The sequence below is a fragment of the Salmo salar genome, chromosome ssa01 (genome assembly GCF_905237065.1).
Source record: "Salmo salar chromosome ssa01, Ssal_v3.1, whole genome shotgun sequence".
Lineage (NCBI taxonomy): Eukaryota > Metazoa > Chordata > Actinopteri > Salmoniformes > Salmonidae > Salmo > Salmo salar.
Genome location: NC_059442.1, coordinates 33,745,101 through 33,771,196, shown reverse-complemented (window position 1 = coordinate 33,771,196; position 26,096 = coordinate 33,745,101).

Genomic DNA, 26,096 nt, shown 5'->3' with positions numbered 1-26,096 from the left:
ACATTTTATAGCTATTAAATCAAATATTATTGGGTATTTTAATAAAGTGAATCGGGTGCTTTTGTTTTACACACTGCATGAATAGAAATGATTGGAATTAGCTCTCTGGTCTGTGTCTAATTCTAGAGAAACCCTCCAGTCTCTAATTGTTATGGACAAAAGTGAAAAAAGAGGATGGCGAAGTCCCCTTCCTTGTGGTTTTCTAGGAATCCACACATACATGTAGTCATCAATGTGTCATGGTCGAACTGACAGTCAGTTCACTTAAACCACAACCTCTCTGTGTATCTCAGGTGTGTTCACAGCTGGGACAAAAGTGTAATCCTGTAATATTATCACGAAATACAAACCAAGAAGATAGACCGCCTTGTTTGTAAAGCCGCCATTGCTATAGATTGAAAGAGTCGGCGTGAAAGTGAATGAAATTCTACAACAACATGATTATTCATTGACTGTCTACCATATCAGGTCAGTCCAACAACATCTGCTTATGCCTTTACACCATAGAGTCACACTTAGGGTTAAAGGTCATCGCAAATCCATAGTGAGGCCAGTGATCCTAAAGCATCCTGACAGTAAGCAGGCTATGCAGATAGACCTACACCCAGCATTACCACCTCTCACTCTCTGTTTCCTCTGTTTCCTCATACCTGTTTGCTCTGTGTGATTTTTCTCCTCAGCTCTCCCAGCAGCCCTGCTCCAGCCTCCTGCCACGGTGATAAAGATATTCATTTACCTGATATGAGAATCTTGTTCAACTTGTTCCCAAATTACTCTGGAGAGACCGAGATGGAGAGAGAGGGGGAGGAGCAGTGGGGGAAGAGAGGAAGAGAGAGGAGAGATGGGGGGACTGGAAAGTATGACATGAAATATGAATCTAGTCCTAAATGCTGTAAAACACCCTGTGTGGTGTAATAACAAAATAAAGGGATGTAGCAAATAAAAAAAGAAAGATAGAGTCTTGACTCTGTGTTGAGCGATCACTGCTCCCATGCAGTCCCTCCTTATCACGATACAAACGACTTCATAGCAGGTGTTTTGAGAGGAAGGGGCTCAGAGATTCAGATTCAGAGTGTTTAATAGCCACATGTACAGGGTTGCAGGTGTGATTGCAGGGTACAGTGAAAATCTTAGGACTAAGTGAAATAAAATAATGAAAATGGTAATAAAAAAACAATATGAATAGAAAATAGCACTATAGCTCTATATACATCATAACAACTGATGAATAAATAAATGTCCATTGGGGTGGAGGCAGAGTAAAGATTGTTGAAGGGGGGGGAATGACCATAGGGGGAGCAGCATGACCATTGAGGGGGGTGGGGACCAAGTGAAATAAAAACAATAAAAAAGTAAAAATATACAGTGAGGGAAAAAAGTATTTGATCCCCTGCTGATTTTGTACGTTTGCCCACTGACAAAGAAATGATCAGTCTATAATTTTAATGGTAGGTTCATTTGAACAGTGAGAGACAGAATAACAACAACAAAAAATCCAGAAAAACGCATGTCAAAAATATTATAAATTGATTTGCATTTTAATGAGGGAAGTAAGTATTTGACCCCCTCTCAATCAGAAAGATTTCTGGCTCCCAGGTATCTTTTATACAGGTAACGAGCTGAGATTAGGAGCACACTCTTAAAGGGAGTGCTCCTAATCTCAGCTTGTTACCTGTATAAAAGACACCTGTCCACAGAAGCAATCAATCAATCAGATTCCAAACTCTCCACCATGGCCGAGACCAAAGAGCTCTCCAAGGATGTCAGGGACAAGATTGTAGACCTACACAAGGCTGGACTGGGCTACAAGACCATCGCCAAGCAGCTTGGTGAGAAGGTGACAACATTTGGTGCGATTATTCACAAATGGAAGAAACACAAAAGAACTGTCAATCTCCCTCGGCCTGGGGCTCCATGCAAGATCTCACCTCATGGAGTTGCAATGATCATGAGAACGGTGAGAAATCAGCCCAGAACTACACGGGAGGATCTTGTCAATGATCTCAAGGCAGCTGGGACCATAGTCACCAAGAAAACAATTGGTAACACACTACGCCGTGAAGGACTGAAATCCTGTAGCGCCCGCAATGTCCCCCTGCTCAAGAAAGCACATATACATATACATGAAGTTTGCCAATGAACATCTGAATGATTCAGAAGACAACTGGGTGAAAGTGTTGTGGTCAGATGAGACCAAAATGGAGCTCTTTGGCATCAACTCAACTCGCCATGTTTGGAGGAGGAGGAATGCTGCCTATGACCCCAAGAACACCATCCCCACCGTCAAACATGGAGGTGGAAACATTATGCTTTGAGGGTGTTTTTCTGCTAGGGGGAGAGGAGAACTTCACCGCATCAAAGGGACGATGGACGGGGTCATGTACCGTCAAATCTTGGGTGAGAACCTCCTTCCCTCAGCCAGGGCATTGAAAATGGGTCGTGGATTGGTATTCCAGCATGAAAATGACCCAAAACACACGGCCAAGGCAACAAAGGAGTGGCTCAAGAAGAAGCACATTAAGGTCCTGGAGTGGTCTAGCCAGTCTCCAGACCTTAATCCCATAGAAAATCTGTGGAGGGAGCTGAAGGTTCGAGTTGCCAAACGTCAGCCTCGAAACCTTAATGACTTGGAGAAGATCTGCAAAGAGGAGTGGGACAAAATCCCTCCTGAGATGTGTGCAAACCTGGTGGCCAACTACAAGAAACGTCTGACCTCTGTGATTGCCAACAAGGGTTTTGCCACCAAGTACTAAGTCATGTTTTGCAGAGGGGTCAAATACTTATTTCCCTCATTAAAATGCAAATCATTTTATAACATTTTTGACATGCGTTTTTCTGGATTTTTTTGTTGTTATTCTGTCTCTCACTGTTCAAATAAACCTACCATTAAAATTATAGACTGATCATTTCTTTGTCAGTGGGCAAATGTACAAAATCAGCAGGGGATCAAATACTTTTGTCCCTCACTGTACATGTTAACAACTGCAACAGTGATGAATGTCGTTAGGGTGGGGGCAGAGTAAAAAGTAGGACGGGAGAGGGTCTTATACCCATGTTGAAAAGGCGTGTAGCCAAGAGTAGAATTTCCGCGAGTTAGACAGTCGATGTGTTGGTAATAGTTTGGGAGTACGGTTCTCAAATTACCTTTGTTAAAGTCCCCCTCAAAAATGAACGCTGCCTCCGGGAATACTGTTTCCAGTTTGTTTAGGGTCGAATGAAGATCTTTGGCAGCTTTTTTGGTGTCGGCATGTGGCGGGATGTACACAGTCATGGCGATAGTACCTGAGAAGTCCCATGTGGCTCAGTTGGTAGAGCATGGTGTTTGCAATGCCAGGGTTGTGGGTTCGATTCCCACGGGGGACCAGTATGGAGAAAATTGTATGAAATGTATGCATTCACTACTGTAAGTCGCTCTGGATAAGAGTGTCCACTAAATGACAAAAATGTAAATGTAAGTCTCTCAGAAGGTAAAAAGGGTGACATTTGATGACCAAGTATTCTAAGTCAGGGGAGCAGAAGCTCACAAGTTCCTGAATGTTTCTCCTGTCGCATCATGTGTTGTTGGTCATAAAGCAGAGCCCTCCACCTTTGGTCTTGCCAGAGAGAGCCTGCTTCCTAGTTGATCTAAAAACTGTAAAACCTGCTGGTTGTATATAATCTGTTTGGATGTCAGAGGAAAGCCATTTGTCAGAAAACTGAGTATGTTGCAGAATCTGATGTTCCTCTGGAAGGAGTTTGTTCATTAATGATTGAACATTGGCGGGTAGTACGCTTGGTAATGGAGGACGGGGGGCAGTGGTGAAAAAAGTACCCAATTGTCATACTTGAGTAAAAGTAAAGATACCTTAATAGAAAATGACTCAAGTAAAAGTGAAAGTCACCCAGTAAAATACTACTTGAGTAAAAGTATTTGGTTTAAAATATACTGAAGTATCAAAAGTAAATGTAAATTGTATCAAAAATAAAAGTTGAAATACTTTGAAATTGCTTATATTAAGCATACCAGACGGCACCATTTTTTTTTTTTTTTAATGTACGGAGAGCCAGGGGTACACTCCAGCACTCAGACATCATTTACAAAGGAAGCATTTGTGTTTCGTGAGTCCGCCAGATCAGAGGCAGTAGGGATGACCTGGGATGGTCTCTTGATAAGTGCGTGAATTTGACAATTTTCCTGTCCTGCTAAGCATTCAAAATGTAAGAAGTACTTTAGGGTGTCAAGGAAAATGTATGGTGTAAAAAGTATATTATTTTCTTCAGTAATGTAGTGAAGTAAAAGTAAAAGTTGTCAAAAACATAAGTAGTAAAGTACAGATACCCCCAAAAAGTTCCTTACGTAGTATTTTTACTTAAGTACTTTACACCTTTGGACGGGGGGGCCCGGCGTCTTAATCTTACTAAGACCCTGCCACGTCTACCTCTCTGACGGCGTCTTCGCTTCCTACTCTCCGGTAAGACTCCCGAGCAGCTCGGCGCCTCGCTGAAGAAGCTAGTCCATTGTTCCGCAGTGTCAGGGAATTTGGGGAGGTTGGGTGGACGGTGAGTAACCAGTGATTCGTATTCCAATAGTTCTACCCGGGTGTATGTAGTAATGCACAAAACAAACTGATTATGAATATTAAAGAAAAACACTAGAAAAAAACACTAGAAAAAACACTAGAAAAGGTCGAAAACTACAATGTTTTATCAGAGCTCGATGAGAGGCGCCCTCTGTCGGTGCCATCTTAGCCCAATGGGGGGTGGAGGGATAAGAGGGGGGGTGGGGGTGGGCTGGATTGGCCTCTCATCCAGAAAATGACAGTACAAATCCAGTACAAATCCACCCCTTTTCTCCCTAATGATGAGATTCATATCACTTTAACTTTTTCTGAATGAGGAAGCTTGGCATGGAGCATACAGCGTTGGCATCCATCCATTAACTCCTCCACTGGGAAGGACGGATGAGCGGCTCAGAGAGAGACAGAGAGAGAGATGGAGAGAAAGATGGAGGGAGGGAGAAAGAAGAGGAGCGAGAGAGAGGAGAAAGAGAGATGAGAGAGAGAAGGAGAAAGAGAGAGTTGGCATCCTCTCAAAGGCATTCTCACAGTTAAAAGGGTGAAATGAGATGCAAGGGAGATGCTGGGCTTGTCGTTCCTCCTCGTCACGTAGCCAGCCCATCCCCATCTCCTCTCTCTCCTCTCTCTCTTCCTTTAATTTTGTTTGAGTATATGGCTCACTCATCTCCGTTTTTATTGACTCAATCTCAGGGAGCACTGTCGCTCTCTGTAACACAACCACCGTGCAAGGCACATCAGGCAAGTTCTTGACTCTGTACTCAGTAATTTAAAGCCTTTATGGAATTGCAATTTCAAGGCTCACTGCTTGTTTTTCTAAAATGTACTCAAGGAATTAGTTACTCCAGCCACAAATCAGTTGAATTTATGCACAGTTGTAATACACTTTATGGCCTCATGGTACACTGCTTCAAAAACAGCAGATGTGAAATTATGATAAATATAATGAGGGTTCTCTTTTTTCTCTCTCCCTCTCTCTTTCCACTTCCTTCTCTCTCTCTCTTTCCACTTCCTTCTCTCTCTCTCTTCACTGTGATCTAGTGAAGTAGAGAGGGACGTGAAGCGTGTTTACTTACCCTATACAATACATTTAATGTCTTAGTCAGAGCCGCCGACAAAACCTGATTAATGTCCTCATCTCTTTTATTAAAGATAAGAGTGGCACTGCAGTCAGGAGATAGAGAGCGGCACATACCGTAAATCTCAGGCAAAATGAGCAGTCAAATAATCACTCATCAGAAATGAAATCTACATACATTAACACTAACAGTCAGTCTGCCGTGGCGTGGACAAAAACATGGCGATGGAGCCTAGGAAGATGGGGCTGCTGGTAGCTAGTTTATCAATGTTTAGAGGGGGAGTCAGGAGGGAAGAACGGGGTAATATAGTGCTGGTTGCTCAATGTTCAGAGGGGGAGAAGCAGGTAAGTGGGTGGTGTTTTCAGGGGGGAGGGGTTTACTGTCCCACGACCTGGGATAAACCAAATACCCAATCATGTGTCCTGCTCCAAGCAGCCGCCCAGTCATTACATTAAGAGCAATGAGCGGGGGTGGAGGGGAGTGAAGGGGGGGACACCATTAAGCATCGCCGGAGAAGGACATAATGTTGATCCATTCTTACAATTAATCAGCCGCATGGATTAGACAGTGATGGGTGACCCGGCACTGCAGTGACAAAATGATTACTCATCCCGTGTTTGGGATCCAGAGTCCCCCCTCCTCGCCACCCCGTTCTAATACGCCTCAGAGGCACCCTGATGGAACCCCATCATTTATTCTGTCTCTCCCCTGTCAGCTGTAAACCTGTCTTCTGTCTTCTGCCAGAAAATGAACATTATCTGTATTCCCGAGACGTTTAACACTGGAATGTAAAAATGGAAGACTGTGATAATGTTCTTGCCAACATCGTAGCTCCGCCACCCCCCTTCTTACTCCATCTCTCCATCTGCCCCTCCCCATCCCCTCACATACCCCATGACGAGCGGCATATGTCAAGATAAAACATGCGTGGAAAATTAAAAATAAACACATAGTTTGATTGCTCTTTGTTTTGCCATGAAGGGAAGATACAATTATATCTTCATGTTGAAATGGAGCATTTTTAAACAAAGGGCTCTATTCAACTCGTATCGTGGAAGTTGAGCGTCACGGGGAGATTGAAATTTAATTGAAAATGACCTTTACATTTCTATCACACAATCTGCAATGCTTCAGTGATACAGATTGAATATAACCATTTTTTTCCTTCCCCTCCTCATAGCTCAGCATCTGGCAGGAACAGGCTGACTAATCATCTTGACGGCGGAAATTACCAGGAATTGATTCAGGATGCTTGATAAAAGTCACCAAAATAATAGTTTGTGTCAAACCATAGTAGAAGGGGTGTGGGGGCATCAAGTGTCTGGCTCCACCCAAAATATGGATTGAGGTCTTTCGCAATGCATCAATGGTTTTATGACAATAATAATGGCCCTTCTGACCGATCCGTTGGTGCTTCTGACCATACATCTTACATTCTTATATTCTACCTTATGTTATCCTCCAATAAGTATCCTCCACATTGCTCTTCTGTCCACCTTTTTTTCATAATATCCCTTTCATGCTCTCTAGTAGTCCATGCGACAATATATCCAGTTCTTCCACCCCATCGTCCGCTACCTCTCCACTACCCCTCCTCACTCTCCCTCTGTCCATATGGTAATCTGGTCACCTGTCCCCCGCTCATGAACTTGGTCATTAGTTCCTTCATTAAGCCAGGGTCTTAGAGCTCACTTGTCTGGAACAGGTATGGCCATCCAGGCCTCCGCTCAAGGCCCAATATGCTCCATGTTATTCTAGGATCATTTACGCTAGCAAAGCCCCGGCAATGACATACGTTTTGTTGAAGCTCATTGGCTTAGTGAAGTCTCATCTCCTCGACAACGGGATACTATCCCATAAATGCAAAGATTGTTAGGGTTAGTTGGATCATTGTGCATAAATACTCTTGATTGTGCATAAGATTGAGATGACAATGGTGCATACTATATTGAGATGGAAAAAAAGGATAAGTATGTTATACTTCTCTATTACAATGTGTTCATTATACCTTTATGCTATGGGAATTAAACCTCTAAATATGACAAATAGTACCTTAAACTACATCCACGTATCATAATCAATCTACAGTCTCTGGATGAATGGGTACATGAACTTCAGTTTCCATGTAGACACTTTAATGGTACAATGATGTATGGCTGAAAGTAACTTTTAATGCACCGAGCTATAAGCAGTTTATGCTAGGGTCTAAAGCAAATTGTCAGTGCCGTTGGCTTTAAAGTATGTTTAAAACAAGGCCTATTTCCATGTAATATTAATAAGACATTCATAAATGGCCTTTAGTTGTGGCCAATCTCTCATCATTAACAGGACTCTCCTGAAACATACACCGGTGCTGAGACAGACGCAAGCCAACAGCTGAGGCAGGGACTCAACTGAACTGGATGGGTCCCCAGGCTAGCATTCACACTCACAATAACTTCATCACAGCTTAGATACCTTTCACCATGCCGTGCCAGTGCTGTGCTGGCACAATGAATTTAGAGCCGGTGTTTACTTCCTTATTTTCTTGAGCAGAAATAAACTGAGCTTGCTTGAAAATACATCACCTTCCCCATGGGAGGCCTTTCTCCCTACGAGAGACTGGCGTTTTTAAGGAGGTTACGTCACACAGCTGCCGTAACTGAGCAAAGCACCTCGAGGAAAGACATGTTGTCAGAGCACATTAATCATGGCCCACCATCGGAAACAGATTCCCTTCATAAGCAATTTCACTCATTAGAGCCATGGTGCTCATTGGTGCTACCCACAGTGAGACAGAGAGAGGGAGTGAGGGAAATGGAGGGAGAGAGCCGGCGAAAGAGAGGGAGACACTCATTTACAAGGCAGGAAATGAAAGTTCCACTTAGTTGAGGGATAGGTGAGAGTGAGATGACAGCTTGTACACAAGTCTGTAAACAAGAATCAATTAAGGCTCAAGGTACCCATAAACACCCGTATCCCCATAAACCCTGATGTGCCCACGAAACATAATGTCCCCACCAAACTCGATGTCCCCACGAACCCCAATGTCCCCACAAACCCGATATCCCCAAATAACACCTGGGCTCAACTTTTGCAGCGACCTCTAATTTGGCTCCTCAGGATTCCTGAGACGTAGACATAACATTTACAGGAATTGTTTTGGTCCTTATAGGCATAAACCCCGCTCTCCATCTCTCCAGACCCTCTGATGTCTGGCGTGGTGATTGGTGGCCTCCCATAGTGCTTGACATGCCATCAGTTAATCATTGGACTCTGGGTCAGGATCAGTTTCAAAACAAAGCTGACCCAACTAAGATGTATAAGCTAGATCTTTTGTATAAATCATAGTATAATTGCATGCATATTTTTTTCTTTTAGAGGCAAATCTGAATCTGCGTTTGGATGTTTTTGCTTGCAGATTTGAATTACCTCACTCACTCACATAGTGGTATCCCATAGTGCCACTATTTTTTCCAATTCCTGTAGATCCTCTTCCAACAGTGCGTCTGAGATGGTTGAACCACTTCATAATCCCCTATCCAGTCTCAGTCATTACTCTGTTCGGGGCTCCAGCAGACATCCAAGGTCTCACTCTGTTACTTCTCTTGAAGTGGAGCCAACAACCACATTGCTTAATAAATGGTGACAAACACAAGTCAGCACTCTCATCAGCAGCATCCCATGGCAATGGGAACAGGGGGAAGGCCACAAAGATTAGCCATGTAAGTGGTCAGTAGGGGAGGAGGGAGGAGGGGAGAATGGAAGGGGGAGGAGGGAGGGAGAGTGGGCAATACAGACTACCTCATATAACCCATTCTATTTTTATGGTATAACCCTCCACTTAGTCCCTTTATCTAACCCTTCCATATCCAAATAAAGTGGTATTCACTGTCTGTCTATGGTTACTCAGGGCTCCCGAGTGACGAAGAGGTCTAAGGCACTGCATTTCAGTGCAAGAGGTGTCACTATAGTCCCTGGTTTAAATCCAGGCTGTATCACATCCAGCCGTGATTGGGGGTCCCATAGGGCGGCGAACAATAGGCCCAGCATCATCCGGATTTGGCCGAGGTAGGCCGTCATTGTAAATAAGAATTTGTTCTTAACTGACTTGCTTACTTAAATAAAGGTTAAATTAATATACTCTGCCTTTCAACCTCAGATCTTTCTATTATTTATTAGGCTTCTATGTAGGGGGGTGCTGATTGCCTGTTTGACCATTTAGCCATCCATGCTTTTATTTATAAAAAAATGTTAAAGAGAGGGTCACCATATCTTCATCCTCCCTCTAGGTTAGCACTGTGACAGTCAGATAACTCAACTCAGGCTACAGTCCAACATTAAACTGAAGCCTGAAGCTTTGATCAGTAATGGTGACATTATCTCAGTCATATGAAGCTACTGTACATCTGATTGTTTGGAGGTGCCGAGGAAAGATTATGTGGCCAGACAGGTCTGTATTTGTCAGTTGACCTAATAGTCCATCCCAGCAAACCAATATTGGTTCTGTGAAAGGTCCCAGAACATTCGCTGGATCGTTGCAAATGTTCTCATAACACAAAAACGGTCCAATTGTGCTGATGATTATAGAATGTTTGTATAAAACATTCACCTGTTGTTGCAATAACATTCCTAGAACATATTTAATATGTTCTTTAAATGTTCCCAGAATGTTTCATTAGGTTGTGGGAACAGTCTGATGGGAGCATTGTGGGAACATCACAAAAGATATCTTCCCAAAACACAAAACTATCCAGTTGTGCGGATGATTCTGCAATGATTCTTTAAGTGTGCAAAAAACATTTACCTGATGTTACAAGAACATTCCCAGAACACATTTAGTCTGTTCTTTAAAGGTTCCCAGAATGTTTCATTAGGTTGTGGGAACTTTGTGGGGATATGACAACAGATAGGTTCCCAGAACAAAAATATGCTCAGTTGTGATGACATTCATACAATGTTTAAGTAAGGTTGCACACGACATTCTTATTATGTTGTAAGAATGTTGACAGAACACCTGGTATACATTTTTTAAAGGTTCCCAGAACATTTAATTAAGTTATGAGAATTTTCTGGGATTTTGCAAGAATATTCTTGTGATATTCATGTTTGCAAAGACATTCCCGCAACGTTGCACAATGTTCCAAAATGTCAAAATAAGTCTGTTTTTATGACGGTCATAGCATATTTGTTTTAGGTTCAGTGGCAACCCATCGTTCAGGGCAGGTGGCGTAGAGCAGGGCTTGCCGGTTTTGCATGTTATTTTGGCATTAATACGTGTCACATATCAGTTTGAAAACAATGTAAACAAATATATATCATTGAGTTAATAAAGCCGAATACAAACATGGTCTCTTTTTTGTTTTCTTCAGCAAGGCAGATCCAAAATGCAGGTGTTTCAGCCTAGTTCAGTGCTTTCTGTGGTGGTGGGGCAAGCCAGCAGAAAATACGGAGCGTTGGATCAGTGTTCTGTCACTCATGGGGACACTACGTCACCGCCAAGTCTAAGGGGAGACTTAAAAAATTCTAGTCCCTTGGGTGCTGCCATAGAGTTACATTAGAAGTGCCAATCCAAAAAGGCTCAAGGTCATTGGCCACAGATAAAATTATGTTAAATCACATTATATGTGCAGTAGCTTTGATTGGACTGATCATGTCAACATCCTACTTTCAAAATCTTAGCTAGCAGTCATCATCATGAATCAAGTCGACAATCTACTGCAAATTATTTTTAATCCTTGTCAAATGAAGAGAAATAATGAAGATAAATTATAGATAAAATGTATCGGTGCTCATCGGCCATTGGACATAAACAATACACAACAAGTTGGAAATCGCAAATTCAACAATGAGTGGTTTGGAAGGAATTAGTGACAGTGGCTGCGTGGTCCGAAATCTGGGATTAAGGGGTCTTTTCCAAGTTTAAAATGATATACATTCAACATTGGCCATGCTGTCAATGAAGCATGATTTGTGCTGCGCTCAAAACAATTGTTAACTCGGAACTGCTAAAACTTTACTTGAGTGAGTTTAAGACAACTGGGAAGTCAGAAATAAATGAGCTCCGACTGGGAAAATACGTTTTGAATGGTCATCCAACTCAGAATTGTAAATCCGGCCTCTTTCTAAAGCTACGACCTGAAGATCAATGAAGTCCTCATGATTCAACCTTGTTTTTTTCTGAGGTCCCAGTTGTTTTGAAAGCACCATAAATCCAGAGAATGCCAGACTTTGATGACAAAATATGCCCACGAAGGACGGCCGCGTCACCTTCCTGTTCAAGTGAGCACAGCACAACAAGGTGAGTCCAAAAACATTTTGTATGCTGCTGCATAAATTATGTAATATGCCAGGGAGATATGTATACTGTAGCTAAGAAAGTAATACTAAGTGTATGTTGTGTAGTAAGATGTTAGTAGCCCATGTGCCTCACCCGAATAATTTGGTCTATTTACCCCTCTTAATTTCACCTACTGTTCTGACTTGGTGGTGCACATGTAGCATATAACCTTTTTAGAGAAATTTAAATCAATCGAAAATTGTAAGAGCCTTCATTGTCAGCCTTCATTGTCAGCCCCCTTAATTTATCCTACGGTTCTGACTTGGTGTACAGGGAGAACACTGTAAGAACTGCCCATGTTCTGAGTTCTGTTCCTGACATTTCAAAAATGCTAAACAAATAGTTATATTTCCTACGTCCGTCCTTGCTCGCTCATTAATGTCTTAATTGAAATTACGGATAGCCTCTTATCCACTTGTCGTCCCGTTATGCCATAGTTTGTATAACTCAATTGTCAGTAGAAACCACATTTGTTTAAGCAAGTCGGCCATATCAGCTATGTTTTTTTAAAAGACAGTAAAGGAGGTTGATTGAACTGTTTCGCTGCCAGACAAGGCTTTCGCTGCCAGACAAGGTGTAGCAGTAGTAAGATGTTGGGACTGCTGTTGGGACAGCTTTATGTAGGCCCTAACAGTTTGTGGGCACCGTTTGTAACCATTATTGTGCAATTAATGTATTGCTTAGTGTTGTGTTGTGTAGTGGCTTTGCTGGCATGCATCCCAGCCTTGCCCCACCAAGGTTTACATGCTAAAATCGTCACTGTTCAGGTTTAACATAATATTAATATAATAATAATATAATAATATTTCATAATATTAACATAATATAATATTTGAAATGTACAGCAATAGAATTCAGAACATGGGCAGTACTTACAGTGTTCTCCCTGTACACCAAGTCAGAACCGTAGGATAAATTAAGGGGGCATATAAGCAGACAATGAAAGCTCTTCGATATACATGCATTCTGTGGATTTATGGTGCTTTCAAAACAACTGGTAACTGGGAAAAAACAAGGTCGAATCATAATGACGTGGCCTATTTATTGCCTTACCTCCTTACTCCATTTGCACACACTGTATATAGATTTTTCTATTGTGTTATTGACTGTACTTTTGTTTATCCCACGTGTAACTCTGTGTTGTTGTTTTTTGTTGCAATGCTTTGCTTTATCTTGGCCAGGTCGCAGTTGTAAATGATAACTTGTTCTCAACTGGCCTACCTGGTTAAATAAAGGGGAAATAAATAAAAAATAATAATAAATGCACCAGTTTTCTCTCTTTTTTTTAAACAAGTTTTTTTTCATTTCTCGTCACCAATTTGGACAATTTTGTGTATGTGCATGCATATGTATTCACCCCCTTTGCTATGAAGCCCCTAAATGAGATCTGGTGCAAACAATTACCTTCAGAAGTCACATAATTAGTTAAATAAAGTCCACCTGTGTGCAATCTAGGTGTCACATGATCTGTCACATGATCTCAGTATATATACACCTGTTCTGAAAGGGTCTGCAACACCACTAAGCAAGGGGCACCACCAATCAAGCAGGACCATGAAGACCAAGGAACTCTCCAAACAGGTCAGGGACAAAGTTGTGGAGAAGTACAGATCAGAGTTGGGTTATAAAAAAATATCTGATACTTTGAATATCCCACGGAGCACCGTTAAAACCATTATTAAAAAATGGAAAGAATATTGCACCACAACAAACCTGCCAAGAGAGGGCCGTCCACCAAAACTCACGGACCAGGCAAGGAGGGCATTAATCAGAGGCAACGAAGAGACCAAAGATAACCCCGAAGGAGCTGGAAAGCTCCACAGCGGAGATTGGAGTATCTGTCCATAGGACCACTTTAAGCCATACACTCCACAGAGCTGGGCTTTACAGAAGAGTGGCCAGAAAAAAAGCCATTGCTTAAAGAAAGAAATATGCAAACACATTTGGTTTTCGCCAAAAAGCATGTGGGAGACTTCCCAAACATATGGAAGAAGGTACTCTGGTCAGATGAGACTAAAATTGAGCTTTTTGGCCATCAAGGAAAACGCTATGTCTGGTGCAAACCCAACACCTCTCATCACCCCGAGAACACCATCCCCATGGTGGTGGCAGCATCTTGCTGTGGGGATGTTTTTCATCGGCAGGGACTGGGACACTTGTCAGAATTGAAAGAATGATGGATGGCGCTAAATACAACGAAATTCTTGAGGGAAACCTGTTTCAGTTTTCCAGAGATTTGAGACTGAGACGGAGGCTCACTTTCCAGCAGGATAATGAACCTAAACATACTTCTAAAGCAACACTCGAGTGGTTTAAGGGGAAAGATTTAAATGTCTTGGAATCGCCTAATCAAAGCCCAGACCTCAGTCCATTTGAAAATCTGTGGTATGACTTAGATTTCTGTACACCAGCATAACCCATTCAACTTGAAGGAGCTGGAGCAGTTTTGCCTTGAAGAATTGGCTAAAATCCCAGTGGCTAGATGTGCCAAGCTTATAGAGACATACCCCAAGAGGCTTGCAGCTGTAATTGCTGCCAAAGGTGGCTCTACAAAGTATTGACTTTGAGGGGGTGAATAGTTATTCACGCTCAAGTTTTCTGGTTTTTTGTCTTATTTCTTGTTTGTTTCACAATAAAACATATGTTTGCATCTTCAAAGTGGTAGGCATGTTGTGTAAATCAAATGATACAAACCCCCCCAAAAAACCATTTTAATTCCAGCTTGTAAGGCAACAAAATAGGAAAAATGCCAAGGGGGGTGAATACTTTTGCAAGCCACTGTATTTGAACTTGTCTTGGAGGTCAACATAACATTTAGAAAATGTTATATTTAATTTTTACCTAATATTACCACAACATTCTCAGCATGCAAATGTGTAGCTCCTTAAGCAGATTGAAATACATCCCAATCAAGTTTCTCTCCATATTTAATGGAAATGCACATTCGAAGGTGATATAAAGACACATGGCATTTCATAGGACATTAGAACAGCATTTTATCATACACCATTTTTTTTTTAAATAATTCATATGTTATAAAGCTTCACATGTGGGGATTAAACCGGCAATGTTTGGTTCCCAAGCCAGGTCTGTTATCATCTGCGCCACTAGGGAAGGGCGCTTACGTCTTCTTTTTTCAGTATATAGCCATGGCAGTATGGTCAATCAGGAATTTCATACTTCCTTTTTATCCGTCTTAGACATTACAAACCCAGGGAAATACTGGTAACTGGGGTATTCACCATCACTTCACCCATCCTCTTTATATACTGTGCTCATACTTCTGGGCCCATAAGGTATCCAAGACTAGGGGGGGTGCATATCAACCTTTTTTTAAAGTTGAACAGTCAATTTGTACATGTTTTTTTACAGTTAGTCTAAATTCTGCAATTCTGACTGGATTTATACATCTGGGTGAAAGAAAGACATTCTTTATTTTAGTAGCGTCTATCTGAGCCACAATTTCACAGTTTTATTTTTTTCAAAATTAATATGGTTGAAGAATATGTGGGAATGAACCTGCAATATTCAGAATTGCAACCAGCTCATTAATCTGCACCACCAGGGGATAGTTGTGACCTTTTGTCTTTTTTGTTGTTGTTGTAATATGGTCAATCAGGACCGAGAACACAATTTCTGAGTTATTCAAATGTTCCCATCCCCTTCATATGCTGTGTACTTGTAACACTGTATTTTATTATTTTATTTCTTCATCACATTTGTTGAAAGTCTTATGAAATGTAGCTTTAGTTGGATAGAGCTTTCTGTAAATACCTTGTATTCTTGTGTATTCATATGGTTCTTAAATACAGGCTCAGAACCTTCAAACTAAATAAGAAAACAGATGGACCTTTTCTCCATTTCAATCAAAACAGATATAAATGCATGCAATACCCATTCTGAAACGATGATAGATAAATATACAAAAACAAATGCAGGTTCAATACAATAATCTTTTATTTATTTAAAGGTCCAATGCAGCCGTTTTTATCTCCATATCAAATCATTTATGGGTAACAATTAAGTACCTTACTGTGATTGTTTTCAGTTAAAATTGTTCTGTCAAAAAAGCACAATAGTAAAGAGCTAAATCATAAAATAGAGTGTGACAAGTACACAGCATATGATGGGGATGGGAACATGTTAATAACTCAGAATCCATGTCCTGATTCACCATATTACACACAAAACAAGGCCACAACAATCCCCTGGTGTTGCAGAGGATTAATGAGCTGGTTGTAGATATGAATATTGCAGGTTCAATCCCCTTTAGAAAAAAATTAGGCTGTACTAAAAGAAGTCTTTATTTTGTCCAGATGTTTAAATCCAGTCAGAATTGTAGAATTTAGACTAACTGTAGAAAAAAAAACTTTTAAAAACCGCACACATTATAATTCCTATTTTGAGATGCTTGGAATGGTCCCCCTTGTCTTATTTTTCATGATCTGAAAAGCAAAAGCGATCCTAGATCAGCACTCATAGTCTCAGATACCTTGTAAATATGGGCCCAGATGTACGCAGCATATAAAGAGGATGGGTGAAGCGATGGTGAATAACCCAGTTAGCAGACGTACGAGAGATTCCTTGGGGGCACAGAGGATAAAAGACCTGTCTTGTTCAAACCCCACATGTGCGAATTGTGAACATATGAAGTCTATAAAATATGGTTGTGTTTGTATGATTAAATGCTGTTCAAATGTCCTATGAATTAAATCAAAATGCTGTTTGTCTTTATCACCTTGCAGTGGCCTTACAATACCATCTTCAAATGTGAACTGCCAGTAGCCCTTTCTTGTAGTCCAATTTTTATTTTTTATTTTTTTATTTCACCTTTATTTAACCAGGTAGGCAAGTTGAGAACAAGTTCTCATTTACAACTGCGACCTGGCCAAGATAAAGCAAAGCAGTTCGACACATACAACAACACAGAGTTTAACATGGAGTAAAACAAACATACAGTCAATAATACAGTACAAAAACAAGTCTATATACAATGTGAGCAAATGAGGTGAGATAAGGGAGGAAAAGGCAATAAAAAGGCCACGGTGGCGAAGTAAATACAATATAGCAATTAAAACACTGGAATGGTAGATTTGACAGTAGATGAGTGTGCAAAGTAGAAATACTGTGGTGCAAAGGGGCAAAATAAATAAATAAACATGGTGGCGAAGTAAATACAATATAGCAAGTAAAACACTGGAATGGTAGATTTGCAGTGGATGAATGTGCTAAGTAGAAATACTGGGGTGCAAAGTAGAAAAATAAATAAATACAGTAGGGGAAGTGGTAGTTGTTTGGGCTAATTATAGATGGGCTATGTACAGGTGCAGTAATCTGTGAGCTGCTCTGACAGATGGTGCTTAAAGCTAGAGAGGGAGATAAGTGTTTCCAGTTTCCGAGATTTTTGTAGTTCGTTCCAGTCATTGGCAGCAGAGAACTGGAAGGAGAGGAGGCCAAGGGAGGAATTGGCTTTGGGGGTGAGCAGTGAGATATACGTGCTGGAGCGCGTGCTACAGGTGAGTGCAGCTATGGTGACCAGAGAGCTGAGATAAGGGGGGACTTTACCTAGCAGGGTATTGTAGATGACCTGGAGCCAGTGGGTTTGGCAACGAGCATGAAGCGAGGGCCAGCCAACGAGAGCGTACAGGTCGCAGTGGTGGGTAGTATATGGGGCTTTGGTGACAAAACGGATGGCACTGTGATAGACTGCATCCAATTTATTGAGTAGGGTATTGGAGGCTATTTTGTAAATGACATCGCCGAAGTCGAGGATTGGTAGGATGGTCAGTTTTACGAGGGTATGTTTGGCAGCATAAGTGAAGGATGCTTGGTTGCGAAATAGGAAGCCAATTCTAGATTTAACTCTGGATTGGAGATGTTTGATGTGAGTCTGGAAGGAGAGTTTACAGTCTAGCCAGACACCTAGGTATTTGTAGTTGTCCACATATTCTAAGTCAGAACCGTCCGGAGTAGTGATACTGGACGGGCAGGCAGATGCAGGCAGCGATCGGTTGAAGAGCCTGCATTTAGTTTTACTTGTATTTAAGAGCAGTTGGAGGCCACGGAAGGAGAGATGTATGGCATTGAAACTCGTCTGGAGGGTTGTTAACACAGTGTCCAAAGAAGGGCCAGAAGTATACAGAATGGTGTCGTCTGCGTAGAGGTGGATCAGAGAATCACCAGCAGCAAGAGCGACATCATTGATGTATACAGAGAAGAGAGTCGGCCTAAGAATTGAACCCTGTGGACAACAGGCCCTCCGATTTGACACATTGAACTCTATCAGAGAAGTAGTTGGTGAACCAGCCGAGGCAATCATTTGAAACCAAGGCTGTTGAGTCTGCCGATGAGGATGTGGTGATTGACGGAGTCGAAAGGCTTGGCCAGGTCAATGAATACAGCAGCACAGTATTGTTTCTTATCGATGGCGGTTAAGATATCGTTTAGGACCTTGAGCGTGGCTGAGGTGCACCCATGACCAGCTCTGAAACCAGATTGCATAGCGGAGAAGGTACGGTGGGATTCAAAATGGTCGGTAATCTGTTTGTTATTAACCTGGCTTTCGAAGACCTTAGAAAAGCAGGGTAGGACAGATATACAGTGAGGGAAAAAAGTATTTGATCCCCTGCTGATAATTATTTCCCTCATTAAAATGCAAATCATTTTCTAACATTTTTGACATGCGTTTTTCTTGATTTTTTTGTTGTTATTCTGTCTCTTACCGTTCAAATAAACCTACCATTAAAATTATAGACTGATCATTTCTTTGTCAGTGGGCAAACGTACAAAATCAGCAGGGGATCAAATACGTTTTTCCCTCACTGTAGGTCTGTAGCAGTTTGGGTCAAGAGTGTGTCCCCCTTTAAAGAGGTGGATGACCGCAGCTGCTTTCCAATCTTTGGGAATCTCAGACGACACGAAAGAGAGGTTGAACAGGCTAGTAATAGGGGTTGCAACAATTTCGGCAGATAATTTTAGAAAGAAAGGGTCCAGATTGTCTAGCCCGGCTGATTTGTAGGGGTCCAGATTTTGCAGCTCTTTCAGAACATCAGCTGACTGGATTTGGGAGAAGGAGAAAGGGTGAAGGCATGGGCGATTTGCTGTAGGGGGTGTAGTGCTGTTGACCGGGGTAGGGGTAGCCAGGTGGAAAGCATGGCCAGCCGTAGAAAAATGATTATTGAAATTCTCAATTATAGTGGATTTATCGGTGGTGATAGAGTTTCCTATCCTCAGTGCAGTGGGCAGTTGGGATGAGGTGCTCTTATTCTCCATGGACTTTACAGTGTCCCAGAACTTTTTTGAGTTTGTGTTGCAGTAAGCAAATATCTGCTTGAAAAAGCTAGCCTTGGCTTTTCTAACTGTTTGTGTATATTGGTTTCTAACTTCCCTGAAAAGTTGCATATCACGGGGGCTGTTCGATGCTAATGCAGAACGCCACAGGATGTTTTTGTGTTGGTTAAGGGCAGTCAGGTCTGGAGAGAACCAAGGGCTATATCTGTTCCTGGTTCTAAATTTCTTGAATGGGGCATGCTTATTTAAGATGGTGAGGAAGGCATTTAAAAAAAATAACCAGGCATCCTCTACTGAAGGGATGAGGTCAATATCCTTCCAGGATACCCGGGCCAGGTCGATTAGAAAGGCCTGCTCGCTGAAGTGTTTCAGGGAGCGTTTGACAGTGATGAGTGGAGGTCGTTTGACCGCTGACCCATTACGGATGCAGGCAATGAGGCAGTGATCGCTGAGATCTTGGTTGAAAACAGCAGAGGTGTATTTAGAGGGCAAGTTGGTTAGGATGATATCTATGAGGGTGCCCGTGTTTACGGCTTTGGAGTTGTACCTGGTAGGTTCCTTGATAATTTGTGTGAGATTGAGGGCATCAAGTTTAGATTGTAGGATGGCTGGGGTGTTAAGCATGTCCCAGTTTAGGTCATCTAGCAGCACGAGCTCTGAAGATAGATGGGGGGCAATCAGTTCACATATGGTGTACAGAGCACAGCTGGGGGCAGAGGGTTGTCTATAGCAAGCGGCAACGGTGAGAGACTTGTTTTTGGTGAGGTGGATTTTTAAAAGTAGAAGTTTAAATTGTTTGGGTACAGACCTGGATAGTAGGACATTACTCTGCAGACTATCTCTGCAGTAGATTGCAACACCGCCCCTTTGGCCATTCTATCTTGTCTGAAAATGTTGTAGTTACGGATGGAGATTTCAGAGTTTTTGGTGGTCTTCCTAAGCCAGGATTCAGACATGGCTAGGACAGTGGCGTCATGGGTGGAATGTTATTAATATTTTTCATAATTTCATAGTTAATAAACATGTATTTAGTTTTAACACCGGAAATACGGTGTTTCTATGTCAAACGGTTTTGTCATATTTCAGTTTCCTCTGTTGTATATAAAGTGTAATATCGGTATGAAAACTCAAAATGTTATACATTTCAACTCTATATTTGACATGGTACAGATGTCTTCTTTTTTAAAGCCAATAACCGTGTGTGAGGTGTTCAAAGTAGATTTGTTTAAGACTACCAAGAAACTCTGTGTTGACCCTGATTTAGCCCACCGCAGTAAAAGGTATTAAGGGAGTGTCCTGCGCAACCTAACTTAATGTTGCAAGAGTGATATTCCCACAACGTTGAATGTCGCACAATTTCCAAATAAGTCTGTTTTTATGACGTTCATAGTTTATTTGTTTTAGGTTGAACATAATATCCCATTGATGTTCACGCAATATACATTTTACCTTGTCTTGGAGGTCCTCAGAACATTTTGAGATCATTTAAAAAAATGTATATTTAAGTTTTACCTAGTATTACCACAACATTCTCGGCATGCTAGTTTAAGCAGATTGGAATACATCCCCATTATACTTCTCTCCATATCTACACATTGTTTGAATGTCATCACAACTGAGCATATTTTGTGTTTTGTGAATCTCTCGAAATGTATCCACACTGTTCCCACAACCTAATGAAATGTTCTGGGAACCTTTAAAGAACTCAGAAAGGCTGTTCTGTCAACATTCTTGCAACATCAAAGGAATGCTTTTTTTGCACCCTGATACAAACATTATCTGAATGTCAGCACAACTGGACAGTTTTAATGTTTTGGGAACCTATCTCTTGTCATATCCCCACAATTTTTCTGCAACCTTAAGAAACATTCTGTGAACCTTTAAAGAACAGATGAAATGTGTTTTAAGCACGTTCTTGCAATCTCAGGTGAATGTTTTTTGCACCTAAAAGAAACATTTGTTGAATCATCTGGACAATCTTTTGTGTTTTTGGAACATATCCCCACAATGTTCCCACCAGACTGTTCCCACAAGCTAATGAAGCATTCTGGGAACCTTTAAAGAACAGAGAATGTTTTTGCAACATCAGGAGTATGACAGTTTTTGTTAACATTTGCCGCAACCTGCTGGGAAAACATTACTGGTAATTGTGTTATTAGCTGGAAACCAAATGAGAACTTTTGAGGAATGTTCTGTAGTGGTGGTTACAGATGTTGTGCACAACATTTTAGTGAATGTTAGGAGAACATTCCAATGATATTTCAATTAAAAACCTGTCTTACATCTTTTTTCAGTATATAGCCATGGCAGTATGGTCAATCAGGAATTCCATACTTCCTTTTTAGCCATCTTAGACATTACAAACCCAGGGAAATACTGGTAACTGGGTTATTCACCATCACTTCACCCATCCTCTTTATATACGTCTTCATATTTACAAGGTATCCAAGACTACAGGGAAACATTGTAGAATTGTCCAGTTGTGCGGATGATTCTACAATGTTTCTATTAGACGTCAATTAAAACATTTTAAAAAATTATGTTATCAAAAACATTATCATCCTGGTGTTAGATAAAAACGTAACTAAAACTTAATGGGAATCTTAGCTAATGTTCTGGGAATGTTCCCGGTTTGCTGGTGTCTCTCTGTCTATCACCTACTGGAAGGGGAAAAAAAGCTCTAATGCAGGATTTCTACTGTGTCCATCTTCTGTCTCAGGTCCTTTTTTCTCCTTCTCGCTGAAGATTTCCATCCTGGTCCTGGCAACAGCCTGGGAGAAGAAGTCATTTTACAGTTCAATCAGGGATTCTAATAAACTGACCTGTGCTTTAATGACTAATTCATTGTCTCCTTTATTACCTTCGTGGGCATAAAGAGGATTAATGACTGTAGCAAGGTTAAAAACAGTACCACTGTGCTTCTCCTTCCTCTGTTATCAATCATTCTTGAGATTCTTAAGAGAGCAGCAGAAATTGAGAGAAAATGAGTAATCTGCTTGATGGATGACAGCATAGGTAAGAGTATATCCTTACGATATGTGTGCTACCTGTTATTAAAAGGATATCAAGTGGATAAGTAGCATTGTACTGTATGAAGCACAAGCATCTGAAGTGGTTAGGTCAAGTGTTAGTGGGGTAAATGGGTCATATACATTTTTGGATTTATCATTTGTATTAAAATAAACATCACCATATCTCACCAGCTTCTACTTGGTTGCAAGAGAAAAATACAACCGTCAAACACACCACAAATTCAACCAAACCATAAAAATAGATTTTTAAACTTGTTGTTTGACAGTTTCTTGACTTTCTTCCCTTCATACCTTTCTTCCTACTCAGAAATTCCAGAGAGATGGGGTAGCAAACAGAGGCATGATGAGAGATGGAGCAAGGGAGAGAGAGATAGGGGCCATACTAGGCAGCATGGCTTCTTTGTTTACCATTCCTTATTCCTATTCCACATATTTCTGGGCTGCATCTCTGGGCTCTTCCCTGTCTTGGCCATGTCATTTCTGACAATGTTAATGATTTACTGTAAATCCCTCCTTGTAGGATGATTTGTGACATGTAGGATGGTTGGGAAGGGGCTGGGAACGGGGGAGGACTAGGCAGGTTGGGAGCCGGGACGCCTTGAAGATGTAGCGATTCATTATATTTAAGACAAGTGTGACATCCTACTTCAAGCAGGCTGCACCCATACATATCGAGGGGGTGGTTTTTATTTTATTTTGGTGTGGTGGCCAAAGTGGGGAGGGGGTAGTCAAGTACAAAGGAATGCCTGGCTGTTTTTGGAGATGACATAGAGAGAGGAGGCAGGGAGATGGAGGCAGGAGGCTGGAAAATAATGGGTAATGGAAGGGTTTAGCCTGGGGCTATATGGCTGCTTTGCCTACTTCTGTATAACTAGTATATTTATAATTCAAATACATACCTTTAATAATTAACCACCAGTGAAAGTAAAGGAGAATGGAGGATATCACGTACAAAAAAATGCACTACATTTCAAATTTGAAAGCAGCAAGGAACAAAGAATATAGCTGTGGTACCAAAGTTGCCTGCTATTTTGGGGCATTTCTTATACCCTGAAACTGGGTGGTTAACAACCAAAAATGATGATTCTGCAGTTTACTTTTCATTTGAATGTCTGACAGCTCTACATCCCAAGGTCTGAATTGAGAGTTTGTGAATAGCCAAGACAATTTTTCTGTGTCTTACATTTCTGTCACTAAGATTTAATCTAATAAACAAAGTATTTTGATATATTAGTTGAGTATTTTGACTGAAGACATTAGGTCATTGCTGTTTGTAAAAAAGGCGTATTCATATTTCCAGGACATTGATCCATGAATCGCCATGACAGGAAATCCCTGGAAACGTACTTTTAAGTAACACAAGCAATTCGCAAACATTCGGTATGGTTGTCATGTTTTCGTGTTACAAGCCACTCCTCAACTGTCTCATTGGAAAAGGAAGCTAATATGGTTGTTGCTGCAATTTGACTCTTTTCTCTAATTATTTTGAAGCTATGTTGCGCAGCATTCATCCAACTCCATGTGAGGATAGTCACAATGTTGGGCAGATAGAGTGCTGATGTCCAAATACCAAGTCCTAATGGCCATGGCACAGGAAATTACTTACCTTACAGCATGGTGTTACCTTGTGTATTACTACTAATCAGTAACATGTAACAGCTGACCGTTAAGGAATACGCTCAGTGGATAAGTACTATGTAGTTACATAGTTATTAATACGCATGCATTTACCAAATACATTGTAATACAATGTAACTACAATATACTTCAGCAAACTTAATGTATATTGTGACTGAACTGCATATTAGGAAAATATCCCAAAGCGAGGATGTGTTTTGTATACAAGCAGCATAAAATCCTGTTATGCATATGCTAGAGTACAACAAAAATCAATACATTTACATATTCTTATTAAGAAGTGGGTTGTGCCTTGGTGAAGGGCCTCATCTCTGATTCTGTTCTTTGATGTAGCTCATACATATTGACGATCCACTGTGGAAATCAAGTTGGTTAACCATAATGTAGCATGGTCTCAATTTGTGCACCACGCACTTCAAAATTGTATGTGATTTTGTCCTATTTGTTTTTTTCCTGGGTTAATTAGTAAGTGGGAAAATGAGCTCATTCATACTAATTGACTACAATATTACCACTTGGTAATGATAGGATGAACATAGAATCCTCATTCCACTAAGGGATTTGGTAATAGATACAATACTCAGGCATATAATGAGGATGGTAAGAGGCTAAACCAGCTAGCTAGGGGAATTCTTAATTCAATTTCACTCCCATAATACTGACTTTTTGACACATCCCACTGGGCACACACTGGTTGAATCAACGTTGTTTCCAAATCACTTCAATGAAATTACGTTGAACCAACGTAGAATAGACTTTGAATTGGCATCTGTGCCCAGTGGGATGTTGGTCTTTTACATAATGGCAAGAGCGTCTTCTTTGCTTCTATAGAAGTGACACAAATCACTACTTCATTTCAGACAATGATACAATGGAAAGTGCAACCATTAAGGGAAAACTGAGCTGATATCAGTAGTCAGAATTCTACTCAGAAGTGTAGGATGAGAGAAGTGTATGATGATAGAAGAGTATGAGGAGAGAAGTGTATGATGATAGAAGAGTATGAGGAGAGAAGTGTATGATGAGAGAAGTGTAGGATGAGAGAAGTGTATGAGGAGAGAAGTGTATGATGAGAGAAGTGTATGATGAGAGAAGTGTATGATGATAGAAGAGTATGAGGAGAGAAGTGTATGATGAGAGAAGAGTATGAGGAGAGAAGTGTATGAGGAGAGAAGTGTATGAGGAGAGAAGTGTATGATGAGAGAAGTGTATGAGGAGAGAGGTGTATGATGAGAGAAGTGTATGAGGAGAGAAGTGTATGATGAGAGAAGTGTATGGGGAGAGAGGTGTATGATGAGAGAAGTGTATGAGGAGAGAAGTGTATGATGAGAGAAGTGTATGAGGAGAGAAGTGTATGATGAGAGAAGTGTATGATGAGAGAAGTGTATGAGGAGAGAGGTGTATGATGAGAGAAGTGTATGATGAGAGAAGCGTAGGATGAGAGAAGTGTAGGATGAGAGAAGTGTATGATTAGACAAGTGTAGGATGAGAGAAGTGTATGATGAGAGAAGAGTATGAGGAGAGAAGTGTATGAGGAGAGAAGTGTATGAGGAGAGAAGTGTATGATGAGAGAAGTGTATGAGGAGAGAAGTGTAGGATGAGAGAAGTGTATGATGAGAGAAGTGTAGGATGAGAGAAGTGTAGGATGAGAGAGGTGTAGGATGAGAGAGGTGTATGATGAGAGAAGTGTAGGATGAGAGAAGTGTATGATGAGAGAAGAGTATGATGAGAGAAGCGTATGAGGAGAGAAGTGTATGAGGAGAGAAGTGTATGATGAGAGAAGTGTAGGATGAGAGAAGTGTATGATGAGAGAAGTGTATGATGAGAGAAGTGTAGGATGAGAGAAGTGTAGGATGAGAGAAGTGTATGATGAGAGAAGTGTAGGATGAGAGAAGTGTATGATGAGAGAAGAGTATGAGGAGAGAAGTGTATGAGGAGAGAAGTGTATGAGGAGAGAAGTGTACGATGAGAGAAGTGTATGAGGAGAGAAGTGTACGAGGAGAGAAGTGTATGAGGAGAGAAGTGTATGAGGAGAGAAGTGTATGATGAGAGAAGTGTATGATGATAGAAGTGTATGATGAGAGAAGTGTATGATGAGAGAAGTGTATGATGAGAGAAGAGTATGAGGAGAGAAGTGTATGAGGAGAGAAGTGTATGAGGAGAGAAGTGTATGAGGAGAGAGGTG